Source organism: Cryptomeria japonica, chromosome 3, assembly GCF_030272615.1.
Source record: "Cryptomeria japonica chromosome 3, Sugi_1.0, whole genome shotgun sequence".
NCBI classification, from domain to species: domain Eukaryota; kingdom Viridiplantae; phylum Streptophyta; class Pinopsida; order Cupressales; family Cupressaceae; genus Cryptomeria; species Cryptomeria japonica.
Genome location: NC_081407.1, coordinates 473,787,307 through 473,808,606, shown reverse-complemented (window position 1 = coordinate 473,808,606; position 21,300 = coordinate 473,787,307).

Genomic DNA, 21,300 nt, shown 5'->3' with positions numbered 1-21,300 from the left:
TATTCCGATTGGACAAGTGCATCAGAATTCGCTTTGCTGCTTTCAGCTTTTACAGTTTCTGGTTCCAAAAACAAAATGCAAGGATCTTCATCCTTTTTCTCTGAACTGGTTCCTTCTTAGACTTCAATAAATTCATCCACTCGAACATCAACACTCTCAACAATTCTCTGTGTCTAGTTGTTAAAACATTTGTAGGCCTTACTCTTGGTGGAATAGCCAAGAAATATGCCTTCATCACTCTTAGCCTCAAATTTGCTAATGTAATCACCTCTCTTAATAAAACATTTGCTTCCAAATATCTTAAAATAACTAACATAAGGTGATCTTCCATACCAATATTCATAAGGAGTCTTTTTCTTACCTCTCTTTACCAGAACCCGGTTCATTGTGTAGATAGTTGTGCTGACAGCTTCTCTCCAAAAGGTTTTCGCTACACCTCCTTGTATCAACATTGTCCTAGTAGCTTCAACAACTGACCGGTTGTTTCTTTCTGTGATGCCATTCTGTTGTGGTGTCCTTGATGCAGAAAGTTGTCGTTTGATACCATTCTCTTCACAGTACGTAGTGAATTCCTCAGAAGTAAATTCACTGCCTTGATCTGTCCTTAGACATTTTATCTTCTTACTGCTCTCTTTCTCAGCTAAGGCCTTGAATGCCTTGAACTTGCCAAAAGCTTCAAACTTGTCTTTCAAGAATGTGACCCACATCATCCTTGAGCAATCATCAGTGAAAATCATGAAATATCTATCACCTTGAATGCTTTTTGTTCTTATTGGTCCACAAAGATCTCTATGAACCAAATCTAACAAGTGCTCTACTGAGAAGGATTTGCTTTTGAAAGTTGAAGAAGTCATCTTTCCTAACTGACATTCTTTGCAAAGAGCATTAATCGGTTTGTCTAACTGAGGCAAACCTCTCACTGTCTTGGACTTACTCACTTTAACAATGTTATCAAAGTTTATATGACAAAATCTCCTATGCCAAAGCCAACTATCATCTATTTTTGCAATAAAATAGTTGCTAACTTTAGAATTGAGATGAAACAGGTTACCTTTAGTTTGTTTTCTGGTTGCAATCAATTCACCTTTGTTGTCAAAGATTTTGCACATACCATTTTTAAAATCTAATGGGTATCCTTTGTCATTAAGTTGTGCCACACTCAAAAGATTGTGCTTTAGTCCTTCAACCTAGTAGACATCATTTGCACTGCTATTTCCATTAAGAGAAATAACTCCTTTACCTTTAACCATGCAGGGTGAGCCATTGCCAAATCTAACTACACCTCCATCAAATTCTTTCAAGGAAAGAATTTTTCTTCGATCACCAGCCATATGATGTGAGCAACCACTATCAATGATCCAATCATCAGAGTTATCTGTCCTGGATACTAATGCCTTATGGTCTGATATATCTTCCTTAATAGCTACAAACACAATATCTTCACTAGCATCATCATCAGATTCTTCATCAGTGATACCACTATCAATAGCAGTAAGACAATCTCTCTTGTCTTTACCCTTATACTTCTTGAATTTGTCTCTCTTGTGTTCATTTTCACTACTAGGACAATTAGCCGCTATGTGACCAATCTTGTTGCATGCAAAACAATTCAAAGGTAGTTTACCTCTATATTTACCAGTGCCTCTAGGTAACCGCTTTGCCAACAATGCTTCAAGATCCACTAAATTGTCTTCATCATCAACATCTTTGTTGGATCTAGATTCATAACCATGACTAGTATCTCTACTTTTTCTCACAAATGGGTTAGAAATAGAAGCTCTAAATGCAGACTCAGATTTTTGTACACTACCATCATAACCGTTTAATTCAAAAGCAGTAAGCTTTCCAATGATGGAGTCAAGAGTTACCTTAGTTTTGTCAATGGACTTCAGCTCCTTAATAGCTGCAACTTGAATAGAATAGATGGGTAGTAGGGTTCTCAGTACCTTACTGATTACTATGGCATCTTCCACTTTCCCTCCTACACTCTTAATTTCACTGACTATCTCTTTTATCCTTTGACCATACTACTGGATATTCTCACCTTCAGACATCCTCATGTCATCAAAATTTCCTCTTATACTCTCCTCTTTAGAAATCTTAACATGTTCATCACCGCTATAAATATCTTCAAGTTTTTTCCATACTTCATATGCTTTTTCAAGACCATGAACATCTACATATTTAGCATCAGACAGGGAACTGATAATAGCTTCCAGTGCTTGATGATTTGCTTGTTGTTCTTTCTTCTGATCATCAGTCAGAGTTCCAGTAGGTGCAATATACTGAGTTTCTACATGATCCCAATACTGACTTCCCAGACTCTTAATGTAAATCTTCATTCTATCACTTCATATCCTATAGTTATCTTTGTTGAACTTCGGACCTTCCTTCTTCATCATGATCTAGCATATCTTTTCCTCAAGTTGTTAGGCTTAGATCTTAGAGGACCTGAGATGCTCTGATACCAATTGATGGTATGATGAAAGAATAAGTATCTGGTATATTACTGATAGGGGGGGGGTGAATCAGTAAATAGAAAAAATGATACAAACTTCCCAAACTCAAACTCAAACTCACAAAGTAAACTTATCAATGAAATACCACAATCAAGATCAATACTCATAAGAATATTTGTTGACTGTTATAGCAACTTAACAGTAAACATCATCAACCTTGTAAACATCCAAATGCTTCATTTCTCAACACTTCCGGTTATCATGCCTTATCAAAAATAATTAATCAAATCAATCATAAGATCATAACCACAAAACATTCACCACATGACACAAGTATTTATACGTGGAAACCCCAAATAGGTAAAAACCACGATGAGATGAGACTCACAATAAAATATTTGAACTCTTCTAAAGTTCGCCTTGTTAGGATCCTAGCCTGTTAAAGCTTTTACATAAGTCATGTTAAGAACTGATCCTTTTAGGAATCACCCGGTTAAGGGATTGACTACAAATGCCTTGTTAGAAGCAAATACCCTTTAAGGAGTAACCTCAGTAGAGGATTTGAAAATCCAATCTAATGGACCACCTTGTTAGAGGATTTAATAAGTAACCAAGCTTGTTAGAGCTTACTTGGTTAGGGGATTTCAATTATGTTGTAATTGTCAGAAAACAACAAGAGTTTCTTGATCTGTCTGAATAGCACTACATTTGCTTGATCACATCCATTTAAGCTTCTATCTGCCTTTACTCAAACTACAAACTCATTCTCTGGTTAGGCAACCACACACTCAATTGATTTCTGCCAACTCTTGCCAACACTCAAACAAAACAACTTCATCGACCTTAAATACAAATCAATTAGGTCAGTAACACAACTGAAATCTAATCTTCTGATCATCGAGATTACAAACAAGTCGGTACAAGCATGACCGTTGGATTTCATAACAATCTCATCACATCAATCAAGAAAACCTCAACCGCTCCTTTATTACCGCTTCATCGAGCTCAGTAACTCATCACACGCTTTGCATTAGATGCAATACACTTTGCTCCTTCCCTAGACAAACAAACACGCCAAAACATTTTGAACTTGTCTTCATACGATGACCTTACGTGTCATCATCATTACCGCTCAACATCAGATCATAAACGAACATAACCAATTCAACAACCTTAATTGGTTAGGGTTTAAGAAAAACAACTGGTAGGGTTTACCAGTTACATAACATAGAAAGGGTTTTAACCTTTTACTCCGATTACCGGTTCAACTCACAAAATTACATACCGGTTTACAATAACCTTTACAAAGCTCTTCCTATCGGTTACAAGACAATATCAACAATAACAACAATATCAGCAACATCATTAATATCATTACCGGTTCAATTGACATCAATGACAACACAACATATCATTAATGCAATCTTCATGCAAATTCCAACATGTATCCATACATTCCAAAGTAGAAATACATGGAAAAAGTAGAAAACTATGTATTTGTTTTTTTAACTTTTATTGGAATTTGTTGATGTGTGTTTTGACACATCAAGTCATGAAATGTATAGGTTGGAAATTTGGAATGGAAAAGGTCAAACCCCTACTAGAGAGATACATGTTCTCATGATTCTTTATGAAAAAATAAACAAATAATACAATAATATTAGCAAAATACCAAAATATTAAGATAAGAGAATTATTTAGTGAAAACATAACACTATTAGTCAATGTGAGTCTTCAATTTCAATTAAAACTAAAAATATGAACAATTATATATATATATATATATATATATATATATATATATATATATATATATATATATATATATATATATATATATATAACTTGTTTGATTTATTGTCTTTTAATATTTAAAATTTATCGTTGAAATTTTAAACTAATACCATGCATTAAAAATATAAAAGAGGAAAGGGTTAGAGAAATAAAGGTGAATCCAAATCCATCTTCAATTCTTCTATACATTATTGAATGGACAGATATAACTTGAAAACAATATATGTTAGATACTTCATCAAAAATCCTAATGTGAGATAGTGCATCCTCAAAAGGAAATCAAGTGATTGACAAATAATAAATTCTTGCAAGGCATGAATTGGTATTTATTCACCATACAAAATTATTGTGGCATCTAGGTATCAATGATTTAAACACTTGTTGAATCCATACAAAATGGTCAATTAATTGCATAAAAACTTGGAGAGAAGATAAATTAGCATTTTAAAAAACTGTGAAAAACCATAAATATGTGAGCAAATTAAATATCCCATATTTGTTTCATATTTATGATTTTCCATCAAAATAACCCCAAAAATAAAAATCATTGTACCTTCAAACCTAAGGAGGGATCCCAAAAGAAAAACCTCTTTGCAATGAAACTTTTGATTGTATATATAGGCTCCTTTTGATAATATGGAATGCAAAGAGTCATTCCCTCGAAATGTCACATAAGACAAATACAAAGAATGTGAAAAGTCTATTTGATTTTTTTCTTAACATTCAAATATTGAAATAATATACAAAAAGATAAATACGTTGTTACTTAATCAGTCCCTTTCTAAAATCATTTTTTCTTATACAATTGAAACTTGTCAACAACACCCTTCACAATATTAGCCTCTAGACCATTTGAATGTACAAAATAAAAAGTTGCTTTAATAAAATATTCCAACATAAACTAATGTGCTTGCTTTATATATTAGAGTTTTCTTCTTGAATTCTTTACAAGTGATCCATATTCTCATTAATCTTATAATTGATGAATAATTAAAATTTACCACACTTGGTAGCTCTATTTGCAACATAACATCAAACTATGTCTTCAAAATTTGAATTGTATTGAAATCGCCTTGGCATTTAACATATGAAATTTCATATAATTGGTAAAATCATTTTTATTTTTTAGTGTATCTTTGATCACATTGAACTATGACCAAAATATATTGTAACATCCTTTCAATATTCATTGCCTGAACTTGTAATTTTAAATCCATCTCCCATGCAATAGTTCATCTTTTCCATCCATAATAGTTTCACTGATCAAAATGTAATAAATAATGCTAACAAGCTCCAAAATAGAAAGAATATAATTATCAACTTCTTTTATCTCTTGATTGACATTTGCTTCCAGTATTTTTATGGCATCTTCCATTATTCTCTATTTGTTATACTCTTATACCATTTTTTCAATAATTGTGTACATAACCTAGTGTCATCAATTCATGGCTTCAAGCTCTTATAGAAATTGCGATATTATTTATTTTCAATGGTGTGTTGCATTGATGTCCATTTTCATGTAGCTTATTGTGAAGCTAAATTTTTGGTAGATGAATCAATTTAACCAACCAAATTCTCAATATATGATTGTAGAACATCCAAGCAACTGAAGGGGGGGTGAATCAATTGACAATTAAAATCTTCTTTAAACTTTATTCACAGATCCTGAAAACTAGAAAAATCAATCAAAATAGATAAAGCATGAAACCATATGCACATAACAGATCAGACACAATGAACACCATAATTTACGTGGAAAACCCAAGAAGGGAAAAACCATAGAGAATACTAATTCTCAATATGAAGACACCAGTTAAGGTTATTTTTACAAAGGTTGGATCATTGGATGATGGCTCACTGCCTAGAAAGGTTCACTACCGAAGGGTTCACTGCTGAAGAAAGAAAGATAGAAAAAAAAATCCACCACTGAATTCAATCTACATTGTCAGAACTGCTTCAGGTAACTATCTGCAACACAACTTCTCACAACAACTAGATTCTTTCAATCTTGCATATCTTGTACACAATTAGCCATTCACAAAAATGCCACACTAACTCATCTAGATCAATCACATACATATATTGTCTCCAGAAAAGATAATCCTCTAAGTCAGCTAAGACAAAGATCTAAAATAGGTCACTATTAAACATTCCGGTGGTGGGAAGGAATGAGAAGTAGACCACATCACAATGTACCTCATTGAACATAACAACACGTTACATACATCGCCAATGTCGGACCCAAAACATGAATTTTGAACCAAAAACTCGACTTCCAGATCAAACCGAACCTTAAAATAGCACTAAATAACATTAGCAACACATCTTTCAAGAAGCCAAATCTTTTGGAAAATCACCAAGCGACCATCGATATTACATACATACCAAAATTCCACTGTTGCTCAATATATCACATCTGGACCTAACCGAACCACATGATTTGAAAACATAATGCTAACAATGATGTCAAATAAGATATCTTTTATTTCAATTATCATTCCATAGCTTTACTTTTTCCATCTTCTACAACATCCATTACATTGAAGCTTTTTTAATTTGTGTTCCTTCTTTGCTTGATGGTTTCTTCAATATGATAGTAGTAACAATATAATTATAAGGTTGCATTTGTGTCTTTAGGGTATCTTTCAATTGGGTCACTTTTTGTGCTTGCCAATATCCTTGTGCATCTATAGTAATAGTGGATCTAACCTATTTTTTCTTTGAAATAGGCGACCTTGTAAGCATATATGAAATTTAGTCAAAATACTTTATTGGTGGTCAAAATACCCTATTTTTCACTCTAAAATGTCTAATTGAATCATTTTGGGTAATTTGCATCTTGTATTTGTTATTGGGAAGCTCTCTTATATTACATAGCATATGTTTGGCCTTGATGTTGTTGTGCATCCTTTTTTCATGTCTAATCATCTATGTATTATACTTTCAAAGGAATAGGAGATGAAGAAGAATTTATAACAAGAGGGGTTTTATAAGGAGATCTCCTCAATGATAGGGTAGGTTGCTTTTGAAGAGGAGTATAGGGTGTTCTCGCAAGAGATAGCAAAGGTTGCCTTGGAGGATGGGAAGGTGTAATTTTAGAAGATATTGATTTTTAGGTGATAACACTAACACATTTGGGATCATTTTCTGACGAACTAGCATCGTAATTTTGACATATTATTGTCGTAGATCCGACGAAACGCCGAAAAGATTTTTGTTGCTCAAATTTCATCGAGTTATTCGACAGACAAATGTTCATCAGAATTCTAACACTTTCTTTGTCGAAAGTTGACACATAATGTGGCAGTCTAATTTGTTGTAAATCCGACGGTCACCAATCTTCCGACAAACCATGCACTAGGTTTTTCGTCACAATTCTGACAAAAAAGGGCATTATGCTCCAACAAGAATGGTGCACCTGCAACAAAAAATTTCAATGCAGGTACATCATTCTCATTGGAGCATAGTGCACTTTTTTATCATAATTCCAACAACAAATGCAAGGAAGCTCTGATGGGAATGGTGCAGTTGCAATGAAATGTTTCGTTGCAGGTACAACATACCTGTTGAAATATAGTGTCTTTTTTTGTCGAAATTCCAACAACAAATGCAAGGAATCTCTGACGAGAGTGTTGTGCTTGCGACAAAATATTTCATCACAGATTCAACACTCTCATTGAAGCCTATGTTTGGCATGTCCGTCGGAATTCTGACGAACAGGCTATATTTAAAAAAAAAAAAAAACAATTGCCATCAGGGAATATAAAGCATTGCAAATATGGAATATGATTTGATAAGCTTTCTCAAATACTGAACTACCCCTATATAACTTCTTACCTCAATGACTAACTAACTATGGTAAACTATATATTCTAACAATATGCAAAATCAACAATCCCATATATTCCAACAATATACAAACACAACCAAGAGGGACTATTTGGGTAATGAAGACCTTGATAAAGCATGGATATGAGAGTGAGATGCAGAGATTACAATCATAGCAACACACTAAGATTATAAAGATCTCAAACCACAAAGTGACGTCTCACAGTCCATAAGAAAAGATGTTCATATACAAGGATTGGATTAGAAAAAATTGTAGCAAGTTAATGACAGAGAGTAGAAGCAGTTAACAACTTTACCCAAGTAAGGATTTGATCCAATGCCAAAAGGGCCAAAGGAAGTTACAATGATTTAGGGTTAAAGGGGTATAAGGTTTAGATGAATGAGAACATGATAGTATCGTAGCAACGATATGAATAAATCTTTGATATTCCCAAAGTCTGATAGACCTACAATACACGGTCGAAATAGTAACATCATTTAAATAAAAGGACAATTCATAGTTATATAGACTATCAAGAGTATCGGTCACAACAGAATGCAACCATTGTCACAAAATGTCAAAGATCAAGCTACATTGATAGTTTAAAGCCTCAACATAGAACCAAGATAAGCATTAAATTAATTAAGAGGTGTATGAACAACTATGGTAGTTAGGAAAGAAAAAACACAAGACAATGTATAGCATCACATAATCCAATCATATGATAAAGGCATTAGGGACAAATTTCAATGTCAATGAAGAAAATGCCTTATCAAGGGACAATGATATTCATAAGATTGAAAGTAGTCACTAGGATGAAAAGGTGACCCTTGGAGTTACCAACTGAGTTGAACATCTAGTGAACATGATGGAACCAGTTCCTAAACAAGATAGACTGAAACCTAAGATTGAACCTAATATCACCTTTACCCAAAGTTGTAACTCAAAGCATACACCTGATGGACCAATATACATTACTGCTATAACTAATGACACACCCACTTGTAGGGTGCTTATTGACCCACTACGTATGGTTAATATGAATACAAAAGAATATCTTTTCACATATGCATTATATCGAGAAAATTATGATAATTTGAAGTCTTTATTAAGGTGCAAGATGGTTTCACTTGTCCCACCATTGGTTCTATCACCCTCAAGTTAAAGTTGAATTTAAAAGCTTAGATGTTCCTTTTACCGTTATTTCTACCTTAGACCAATTTCATGTGAAGTCGGCTCATTTTTTAAGGTAGTGCCCTATGTAGTCCATTAAAATGTCGAAGTTCTCAGTTCAAGGACAAGTGTAAACTATATTTCATAGTGGGTTCTGGACCTTGTTTAGATAACTATTTGGTGTATTTGGTGACTCCTAATTGCTAATCTTTGATCTTAGACTTAGACAACTATTTGGTGACTACCCTTTTAAAAATTTAAATGAATATTTGCCTATGTAATAGGTAATATGAATATAAGCAACAAAGTCTATTTTATGTAATCAACAATATGAATATAAACAACTTAATCTTAATCAAGGACCTTACCTTTGATGGTCTCCATTAAGTAACTTCATGTATTGTTGTCTGTGTTGGCTCTGTTGGACCCTTCAATTAAGATTCAATACATATTATTCAATAAGATTAACAGTGGAGCATAATGAAATATTGAAAAGTGTGCTACCTTATTGAGCTTCTCCTTGTTTCAAGAATAGTTTAATATTCTCTACTTAACAGGGCCAACCATGTGAAGGTGGAAGCTCATTTGGCCCTCCCCCCCCTAACATCACTCTAAATTTCTCGTTAACATATAACATTCATTCATTCTTTCATCCATTAATAAAATATAACATTCATTAACACATAATATTCATTAACACATAATATTCATTAACACATATCATTCATTAATGTTCATTAACACATAATTACATTCATTAACACATAAAATTCATTCATTAACAAATAATACGATTACAATCATTTATTTTTTATTTTTTTTTAAGCTAAGTAACTACTAAGTGGAGCATCGTTTTCTTCGTTATTTTTCCCCTCTTCAGTTGTTGTGCCCTCTGCTCGTGATCTTAATGTATGCCTAGTCCTGTACTCATGACGAGGATGCCTAGGCAAAGGGGGCTCCACTGCAATAACAAAGAAATGGGTTAAATTCATAAGATTTTTTATTATTGTTACAAGTATTTCATCAATTAAAATAACATTACAATGGTGCTCTTTACCTGATGGGGAAACATCATCTTCTTGATCATTTTGTCTAGCCTCATCCTCAACATGTTGAACACCCTCTAAATCCTCTGGAGTTGAAACATACACAAAAGGTTACATTAGTCAATACACCAATTGTAATTAAATTTGATTAAAGGAATAGCAGCGATCCTCTTTAGCCAATGGGGGAACATCGTGTTCCTAATGTTGTCTACCCTAATCATGCTCCACTTGTTCACCATGCTCTACATGCTCTAAAATAAAAACAAAAAAGGTTACATTAATTACTACACCAATTTCAATTAAATATGTTTAATTGTATTAATAATTACATAAAAAAAATTGTATAGCACATGAATACCTCCAATACCGGGATGCACACCACAACCTTCATCATGTGCAGGTTGTGTTCCACCCTTAGCAGGTTGCATTCCAATGCCATGTGCATTGTTATCATTGCTTGCTTATTTAAAACAAATATAGTCACTTTGTGTTGGAAATTAACATCGAATAGATTATTGCTCAAGTATTCAATTTTAAATAATTTTCATTTAGTTTATTTACTTGTGTGACGGATGCATCGGAATCTTGTGTTTTCCAACTCAATTCTCTTAGGCGCTCAGCCACGGCTCCATAGCCTTGCTGGAAGGCAATTTTCATGTCATCTTCTGTGGGCGCTCTATTGAATTCAAAGCCCTGTATTTTTGCTTAATATCATGAATTTTGCTTCTATTGTTTGATTAAAAAAATTGTTTGCAATTTATTATTTCGATGTGATATTGTATTTATTGATACTTAGAATTCGTGTGACAACTTTCATATAACCACCAGAGCCAAGTTTGTGTTGCTTGTGCTTTTCTAGTCTTGCCCTAGTTGCCTTCGATATGTCGGGCAGCCTATGAAAAAATTGAAATATGTTAGATTATGTAAATATAAAGAATAATTAGTACATAATTACATTGTTAATAGTATCAGATACCTTCCTTCACGTGATGGTGTATGTCCTTTTCTCTTTTCAACTTTCTCCTTTCCATCCATAACCAGGTCCTTCCACTCCCTCTCTAGAATCATGGGGGGACACTTGTACTTTTTGTTCTTCTCTAAATGTGTCCTATATTGGCCCCTCACATACTTTAGTTATGTGCCAGCTTTTTGAAGGACCTTGGTTTTGTTGAATGTGTCATTTCTGAACAATACAACCAAACGGTTTATGAGTTCATCTTTTAATCGTTTATTTTGGGCATTCCACTATGTATGTATGGTGGGCTTGAAGATCTCCAATGTAATATCATTTATATGTTTATATATAACATCATTGCCTACAATAAAATCATGGGATCATTAGTCCAAAATGAGTGATCAATAAGTAAATTACAATTGGACTATATATAATAGTTATTTTAAAGTACATGGAACCTTCTCTATCTTTATGGGAACAAGATCATCGGTCACCACAAATGTGATCGGCGACATTCCCGTACTAGTAATATAGGAAGATCCAGGAAATACTGCTAAAATCTCACCACTAGTGGCCTCTGCATCCCCAGGTGCATGTCCTTTTACATAGGTTGGTGCAGTACTCAATGACTGCATGTTGCGTGTTGCTGAAATTGTAGTCGGCAATATAGGTGTCATTGATGAGGTCAGATGAGGTGGTGAATGCACAAGAACATGAACAATACCTAAAGATTAATACATTAAATTTGCAATACATTAAATATAAGAGCAATAACACATTAACCGAAGGACAGGAACATGTAAAAATATGAGTTGGTGTATGCACAGAACATGGTCATCACCTGAACTACCTAGAGTACCCTGATCATCGCCACCAGCTTCATGAGGATGCAAAAATTCCTGTAAAAACAACACATACATATTTTAGTTCATGACATAAAAGAATATAAAATATAAACCATGAACGAACTTATGTTATAATTAAAGATTTCATGACTGTTTACTTGCAAGTTTTGTGCTCTCTCTATCAATTGTTTCACCCTCTCTTGTATCTCATAAGTTTGAGGGACTGTGAATAACAATTTAAGAATTTCTTTATTAATTTTTTTTGCATCTTTATTATCATTTCAGTAGGGTTTGTGTAATATGCGATGTCATCATCGCATAATAGTGAGTCCACCTTTGTATTGATGTTCTCAGCTACTACATGTGCCTTTCTCCAAACATCCATTTGTGAGAATAATATTAGTAACATTATCAAAATTAATCCAAAACCCTAAAGAAAATAACATAATAATATAACATTTTGCTTGTATCTAATTTGTACAATTACAATGAGGTTTACCTGCTCGGTAGAAGTGTCCGGAGCTACATCCCGGTCTGTGCTATGTGTCGGATCAATGTTGCATTGTGACAACAATTAAATATAAAAAAACATTACCAAAATGAAACCAATAGACTTACCAAAAAAACTATAATAAAATGGTATATTGGAGTCATTAATTGGAGGTTGGTTTAAATGGTATATATAAGTACGCACCACCCCCATGATAGTAACTTTGTTTGTATCTATGTGATTCAAATTGTAATTGATCAGAAACTCTTCCCCTACACTTATTGATTTTATTATACATATGAATACACGATTTCCCTCGCGCACCTCAAATATGCAATTGGGTTGCCTATAAGTTGACCCAGGTCGTGTACTATTTATAGAACCTGCAATATTCCCTGTTGCTTTCAGCCTTCTATCAATGTACATAGCCACTCTTTTACTTTGATCATTATCTTTTAGTTGTATATAATTTTCTGATAGTGCATACCTATGCATACTTCGTGTATATCGAACGAGTTGCATCCAATTTTTGTAATTGTAATAGGGTCCAACATACTCCATCAATTCAACAACTTTGTTATAATAGACCTTTATACCGTCTATAAAAAATAGGCCCAAACCATGTAATGACGATGGTGCTATGTGATATATCCTCCCGTTAACACAAAAATCAGTGTTTATTGGAGGAAGTTCCTTGGGTACACATTGTTTTTGTAGATGTTTGTACCTTAAGGGCACCTCGATGTCACTTATGCTCTTGTCATCATAAGAACATGACCCCCCTTGAGCAAGAAACAATTCCATGCATTTATGAAATTTTCTTCTAATCCTTTGACCTTTAGTTGATCTCCCTCTTTTAGACCTACTACATGTCTCACTTTCCTCTTCTCTTCTTGAATTTCCCTTGCTTGAGGAAGACATATATGACAAATACCTATTTGGTGGTACCTGCACTCCATCAAATGGGAGAGATAGTTGGGAGAGGGTTGATTGTTATTGTGAGAGGAAATAAATTTTAGGATTCCATGGAGAGAGATGACAAGAAGTTGTAATAGATGGTTCACCATATCTTGTTGATTTTTTGCAAATGCTACAAATAGATTTTAGGGCGGGTTGTTAAAGGTCCTGATAGTCCTAAAAATGACTATGCAAAATTTTTCATGCCTTAGTCAAAATTCTAGTCATTCTGGATTAATTTTGTTCTTTGTTTCTACCTTTAGGGTTTAGGGTTTAGGGTTTTATACTTTTATAATTAAATCTTGTGGAAAAAGCCTAAGCTTGTTATAATTTTGCATTACCTTTTTGTCTTAAGGCCTGAGGGTCGTGTCATCGTTGATGGGGCCATTTTATCCCCTAGGTTGTGCTTACCTATATTATCCTAGGCGGATCTCATTTAACATTTCAGCCGACCCCTTTGATTTTTCCTAAGTCTAATGTTTTAATATTGCAGTCGACAGCTAAACCACGAGCAAATCCTACAACCCCTACTCCCCTACGGTTGAAGGTGCATGGTGGTTAATAATTGTGAAATCACGAGATGATGCCATGTGTCCTCGACGAGGAGGTTAAGTTGGCAGTTAAACCTTTGCAACATTTGTTCTTACCGGTTACCAACAAGTAAAGTCCGGACTACTAATGGTTCATCAATCTGCACATGCTTGTAATGGACAAAGATGTTTTAATTTCTGCAAAAAAGTTGCTCGACTGTTAAGGGACTTAAGAAGGCGGTCATTGTGGTCTGCAGGTAAAGTGAGCTGATCCAATGACCCTCGTAACCCCGCAATCAAGAGATGCAAGGGGATTATGGACCGCGACATCACAAGATGATGCCATGTGTCCAAGGCGAGCCAAGAAAATTTGATGGTGGGTTTGCTAATTGAGGTGAAGTAAGCGATGAGTTGGTTATGCCAAGTCATACTTTGCATGGACCCGTTTGCCACATGGAAGGTTAGTGTCAGATTGATCGACGATGATCATGTGATTCGCCGAGATGGATAGGATCTACGGTGGAGTTTCAAACAATTTTTATAAGGGTATTGTAAAGGCGTGGTATGGTATCTGTGTGGGAAAGTTAGAATGGACAAAGTGCAAGCTTGTCAACTTGGAGAAAAGAGTGACAAGGTAGGACGATTGGATGCCGACTCATTTCAGAAGGCCAGTTTTCTGAAGGTTTGTATTGAGTCAAAATTGATTTGACAAGCAAGGACAACAGTTTCAGAGGCATAAGACAATTTGGATAACCTTTGAGTTAGAAATGAAAGATCACAAATTTCTTGGTAAAATTAGAGGTTGCATGTTGTCAGGGATTCTCACGGAGGGATAAAGTCAAAAAATCCTTCTTTGAGAAGATCTAAAAGAGGATAATCTAGTATTTTTAAAGAATTTTTAAGCAAAGTTGCGCAGTCCCAAGTAGAGAAGATCAAAACAAAATCATCCATGTAAGGTGAATCTTGACAGAAAAGCAGTGTATTGATTTCCCTAGTGAAAAAGCTAGAATTTGACAGTGTCCTGGGTCTAACATGCATGATTTCCCCAGTTCACAGCTGACATGGTGAATATATAGAATCAAGTATTTAGGAAGATTGTTTTTGCATGAACAGACACCGCCAAGTGAAGTGATTTTTATTATAAATACACTAAGGTGGTAGTTCAGTTGGTAGAAGAGAAAAGAAGTCTCTTTTCTTTCTGAAGAGCAGTTTTTCATCACTGAAGAAGATGATGTTTGAGCAGTATCGTGCATGGAGTTGTTGTGTGCTTGTTGATACCGGATGGATGTTCTTTCTATTGTGTGAGTTTTCTTATTGTCAGAGGGGTTGTGAAAGTTCAAAATATTGTCATAGGGGGCATGAAAGCCATTGCTTATCAGAAAAAGCCACTCATTATACATCCTCTGCTTCTACTCTACCACTAGCTAGCAAGGAGTTTGAAGAAGGAGCACACAGGGAAATGAAAGAAGGATTTGTTTGAGTGGGGAGCGGTAGCCAGTCATCTCTGTGACGGCATGCAAGTTGTGACCCCTCCCCAACATATTATGTTTCCCTATAAGATTCTCCTTCCACTTTCTCTGATCTTGGGCATAAAGGTTGGAGATCTTCCTCTAGTTTGGGGGTGATTTTACTTCTTGCCTGGATCCAGTTTCCCTTCCGGGAAGGGAAATGCTCTGTAGGAGAGAATGAAGCATCTCACAGTCTGATTGAAGACATTAGGATGATAATGGCACAACTCAAGCACTTTTGTTTCTACCAATGTTCAGTTACAAATTGTGATTTTGTTTTATCACAGGTGCTAGCGTATGGGTAGTTTTAAGGAATATTTTGTAACAGGATTGTGTATGGCTTTCTTGGCTTGTTCATTCTAGATGGCATGTGTCTCTTAGCCTCAAGCTTGTTTCTCCCTTATTTTCTATAAAAGGGAAATCAAGGCCATTAGAAAGGGTTCCAAAATCTCTGAATAGGGTCTCTTGTGTAGGTCCGATCTGTAGGATTAGGTTCCAGTCTTGAGAAGTCATGAGTAAATAGCAGAGAATTTTAATGCCATTTTGCAAAGCAAAATAGAAGATAGTCATCAGTTTCAAATTTCAAATGGGTTCTTTTGTAAATGGAATGTATTTGGTTATTTGATAGAAGATAGCTTTTGAAGTTAATACAGATATAATTTCAAAATCCTTACTCTCCTATGTATGATTGTATCTTCTTTTGAGTTAATAGAATCAAGGGTTTCATTTGCTTATTGCATTGTTATGATGTATGTAATTTTTCATTTCATGCTTTAATCCAAGGGGTTCATTAAAATGCTTGAATGAGATTACAGAGGGATAAAGCTTGTACTAGAATTTGATAAGTAGTTAAGGTAAGAAATTGCAAATAAAATGATAATGTAAGGCGGTATCGTTTAGGATTTAATCAACTATTAGATAAATTTATGTCAAGTTTCAGTGATATTTTAGAAACTCAAAGTCCAATGGAGTAAGGCACTGGTATATGCTAGCAGATGTCATTAGGTTATCAATTTCTTGTCTGTTTCACTTGTGGTTTGTCATAAATCATTAAAATCAAGATGTATTTCCAAGTTTTTATGTATGTTTGAGGTGTCCTACTATCTCATGTTCTAGATAAGGTCGAGGATCATTGAAGAATTCACCATTCTTGAGCATTCTCCCTTCTGTTGAGCTTGTATATGAGATTATCTACATTGTTTTAGCATAATTCGTGAGTGTGGTGCAAAGATCAAAAATTTGCTAAGGGATCACCCTCCCAGGTCTTGCAGAGCCCAAAGTGTAGAAGGATTAGTAGAATCCTTGTCAGTTTGTCCAAGTTCTCGAGGATTTTAATAGTTGGAGTTGACTTCTCCATGAGTATTTGAAGAATCAAATTGGTTTATGCCTCTCGTAGTGTAAACCCATTTGGGAACCAACGGGTCCATTGCATGGATTGATAAGAATGGCTCATTCTTTTTCCCCAAATTTATCATTGAGGGTAATGTTGATGAAGAAGTCATCCCTAAAGTTGATGTTGAGATTTAAATTCGAATAAGGCCAACTAGGGCCTCAAGTGCTGATAATTGTATGAGAGTTGTTGCTAATGTGGAGGTTTCAAAAATTGAGCAAGTTTGTTTTCCTGGTAATTTTGGAGTTTCAAAAACTCAATAGTCTTCCTTGTCACTTAAATCATATAGGAGGGCCGAGAAAGTGGAATGAGCTATACCATGTGGATGTCAAGGTGGTTTAGGTGAGAAAAAAAATCAATTTTTTGACAAAATATAGTTGCTAAAACCTGGCTTATTATTAAACCACTCCAAGATGGGTGTAAAGAGAAAGCAATGTTGGCATTACAATAGAAAGGAGATTGTTAGCATTTCAATAAGGATATTGAGAAGGTTCTTGGAGATTATTGATATAACTGAAGAAGGATGATTACTGTCTTAATAATATTGTTTTGTCATTGATGTTAAGAAATTGGTTTTCTGATTCAGTATGATGTTGCCATATCTTGATAAGTATGTTTTGATGAGTATTAAGAGGTCAGTAAGTGACAAAGAAAGAATGTGATAATAAAGGGGAGAAATAAGTTATTCAATGGGCAACTATTACCGAGTTAGACAATGATGAGATCATGTTGTTTTGATTGTTTTGATATCCTACATAGGTTGTTGATTATAAGTTTAATACTGTATTATGTCACCGAGCAAGGAACCTAGTCAGTAAACCCTAAGGTACCTAGTCGGTAAACCCTAAGGTTATCGATATCGGTTAAAGAAGGCAGAATGTCTACCAAGCGAAGTTCAATATTAACCGAGTAACAACCGAGTTATAATAGATCGCATTGGATCGATAAAAGTATTATTTAATGAAGGATGCTGATGAGTTGGAGATGAATAAATGATTGGTATGTCGCACAAGAAGTGTTTGTTAAGGATCTACGATAATGAAAAATCAAGAGGAAAATCTATAGCACAGATTGAACCGCAATAACCTAGCACAAGTTCCTAGGAAGGAATGCAAGTTCCAAGGCGAGGTAAAATGTTTTCAGTTCAAAGGATTCATTGAACCTAGTCTAGTTTAATGATCTGATGGCTAATATTGATCATGGGAAATGTGATCAAGGAGATTAAGAGGTTAGAAATTGTTTATAAATAAGGAATTGTTGGTAAACAATGCATGCGGGCAAATGTATGCACAATGATGCTATAGGATTGTTTACCAAGCTCAGAAGCTTGAAGATCTGATTGAAGAACAGATTGAGAAGCCCAACAAGCCCAACAAGGGACTAGATAAGTCTTATGACAAGATTGTTTTGAGCAAATAGAATCTGCTTTAGCATTTTAGATCTGAAGTTGTAGATATAATTTATTACTATTATTTATTTTGTAAGTGACAGGAAATCTCTTAACCGAGTGGACCTAATAGTCTTATTTGTAAACCCTCTAGCAAGGTAACATTCTAAATGAGTATTTGAAATCCTTTGACAAGGTCACTTCTAACAAAGTGCAAGACTCTAACAAGTCTAAGGGAAATCCCTTAACCGGGTCACATCTAGCAATGTGTTTGTAATCTTTAACAAGATTTGCTTTTAGCCGAGCATACTCTAGAAGGGTATATTTCTTAGTGGGTCCGAAATCCCACAGTGGTTTTTCCCCATTTGGGTTTCCACGTTAAATCTGGTGTTATATGTGTTGTGATGTTATCTATTCATAAGTTTGAATGTTTTATAGTTTTGGTTACATATTCTGAAGTATAAGCTACTGAGGTTGAATCAGTTGAATATATTGAACAAGTTAAGTTTGTATGATTCACCCCCCCCTCTCATCTTACTAACTATTGGCATCATAAATTTACAAGCAAGCAAATAATAAATGGTTTCTATAGGGTGTATTGACTTATACCCGTCGATCCATGAGAAGAATCGTCGTCTTGCCTTTATGTAGACTATGCAGGATCCTTGTCAAAGGGGTTCAGGTTCTTACATATATAATTCATTTATCTTATATTAGCTTACATCTTATATGAAGGTCAATCAAATGGTTCACTACCTTGCATAGACAAGGCAGCGAATTGTTTGAAAAAATGTCTCAAAGAAATGTGTTCTCATGGTAATGGAATGCCATGAAAATCCATAGTAATTTGATTGTCATGGCATTCCATCACCATCATTGCATTCCATCATCATGAGATCGCATTTCTTTAAGGCATTTTTTCTGACAGTTCACTGCCTTGTTTATGTTACCATATTTTTCATAAATTGCTTATATTGGTCAAATAGTGTAAAACACATATTCAACATAGCTAGGCAATGTTCATTCAGATCACAAATTCTCTAATTACATATATAAAAGTTTAATATCCCATAGTTCAATTTTGATTTTTACATATAATTACATATAGAAATGTATAATATCCCATACCTTGGCAATGTTTACTTATAATTTCATATAAAAATGGTTAATATCCCATAGGTCAATTTTAATTTTTACATGCAATTATAATATCCCATATAATATCCCATTTAATTATAATTACCCATATAATATCCCATTTAATATCCCATTTAATTATGTAATTGAAATATCCCATTTACATATAATTATAATATCACATAGGTCAATTTCAATTTCAAATTACTTTGCAAAGCAAAAGACTTCAAAAAACTTCATTCCCGCAAGGCAAAGCAGAAGACCATTGGCACGCATAGGAGAGGAGATTCACGGGGTTAGAGACGGTGGAGAATGAAGACTTCATTCGCGCACGCAAGAGGAGGAAATCAGTTTATAGGTGAGCAATCACTTAGCTTCATCTTATGTGCATTTTATAATATATATGGGATATTTAAATTTCATAGACATATGTAAATGGGATATTATAATTATAAATAAATGGGATATTATTGTTGGCATTACAGTAAGAAAGATTGTTGATATTCAATAAGGATATTGAGAAGGTTGTTGAAGATTATTGATATAACTGAAGAAGGATGATAACTATCTTTATAACATTATTTTGTCATTGATGTCAAGAAATTGATTATCTGATTCAGTATGATGTTGCCATATCTTGAGAAGATTGATTAGAAGAGAATTAAGATGTCAGTAAAAGACACAGAAAGAATGTGATGAATAAAGAGGAGGAATAAGTTATTCAATGGGAAACTATTACCGAGTTAGACAATGATGAGATCATGATGTTTAGATTGTTTTGATATCCTACATATGTTGTTGATTGTAAGGTTAATACTATACTATGTCACCGAGCAAAGAACCTAGTCGGTAAACCTTAAGGAACCTAGTCGGTAAACCATAAGGTTATCGATATCGGTTAATGAAGGCAAAATGTCTACCGAGTAAAGTTTAGTATTTACTGAGTTGCAACCGAGTTATGACAGTGCGCATTGGATGGATAAAAGCATTATTTAATAAAGGACAATGATTAGCTGGAGATGTATAAATGATTGGTATGCCGTGCATGAAGTTTGTTAAGGATCTATGGCAAAGGAAAATTGGTAGGAAGATCTACAGCGCAGATTGAACCGCAATAACCTTGCACAAGTTCCAAGATAGGAATGCAAGTCCCGAGGTAAGGTAAAACATTTTCAGATCAGAAGGATACATTGAACCTGGTCAAGTTTGAAGATCTGATGGCTAAGATTGATCATGGGAAATGTGATCAAGGAGATTTAGGGGTTAGCAATTGTTTATAAAGAAGGACTTGTTAATAAACAATGTATGCAAGCAAGTGTATGCACAGGGATGCTACATAGTGATTACCGAGCACAAAAGCTTGAAGACCTGTTTGAATAACAGAGTAGAGAGCCCAATAGAGGGACAAGATAAGTCCTATGACTAGATTGTTTTGAGCAAATAAGAATCTGCTTTAGCATTTTAGATGTGAAGTTGCAGATAGATTTTTATTACTGTTATTTTGTAAGTGACAGAAAATCTCTTAATCAAGTGGAATTAACAGTCTTATATGTAAACCCTCTAGCAAGGTAACATTCTAAATGAGTGTTTGAAATTCTTTGACAAGGTCACTTCTAACAAAGTGAAGATCCTAATAGATCTGAGGGAAATCCCTTAACTGGGTCACATCTAGCAATGTGTTTGTAATCTTTAATAGGATTTGCTTTTAACCGAGCATACTCTAGAAGAGTATATTTCTTAGTGGGTCCGAAATCCCTCAGTGGTTTTTCCCTATTTGGGTTTCCACGTTAAATCTGGTGT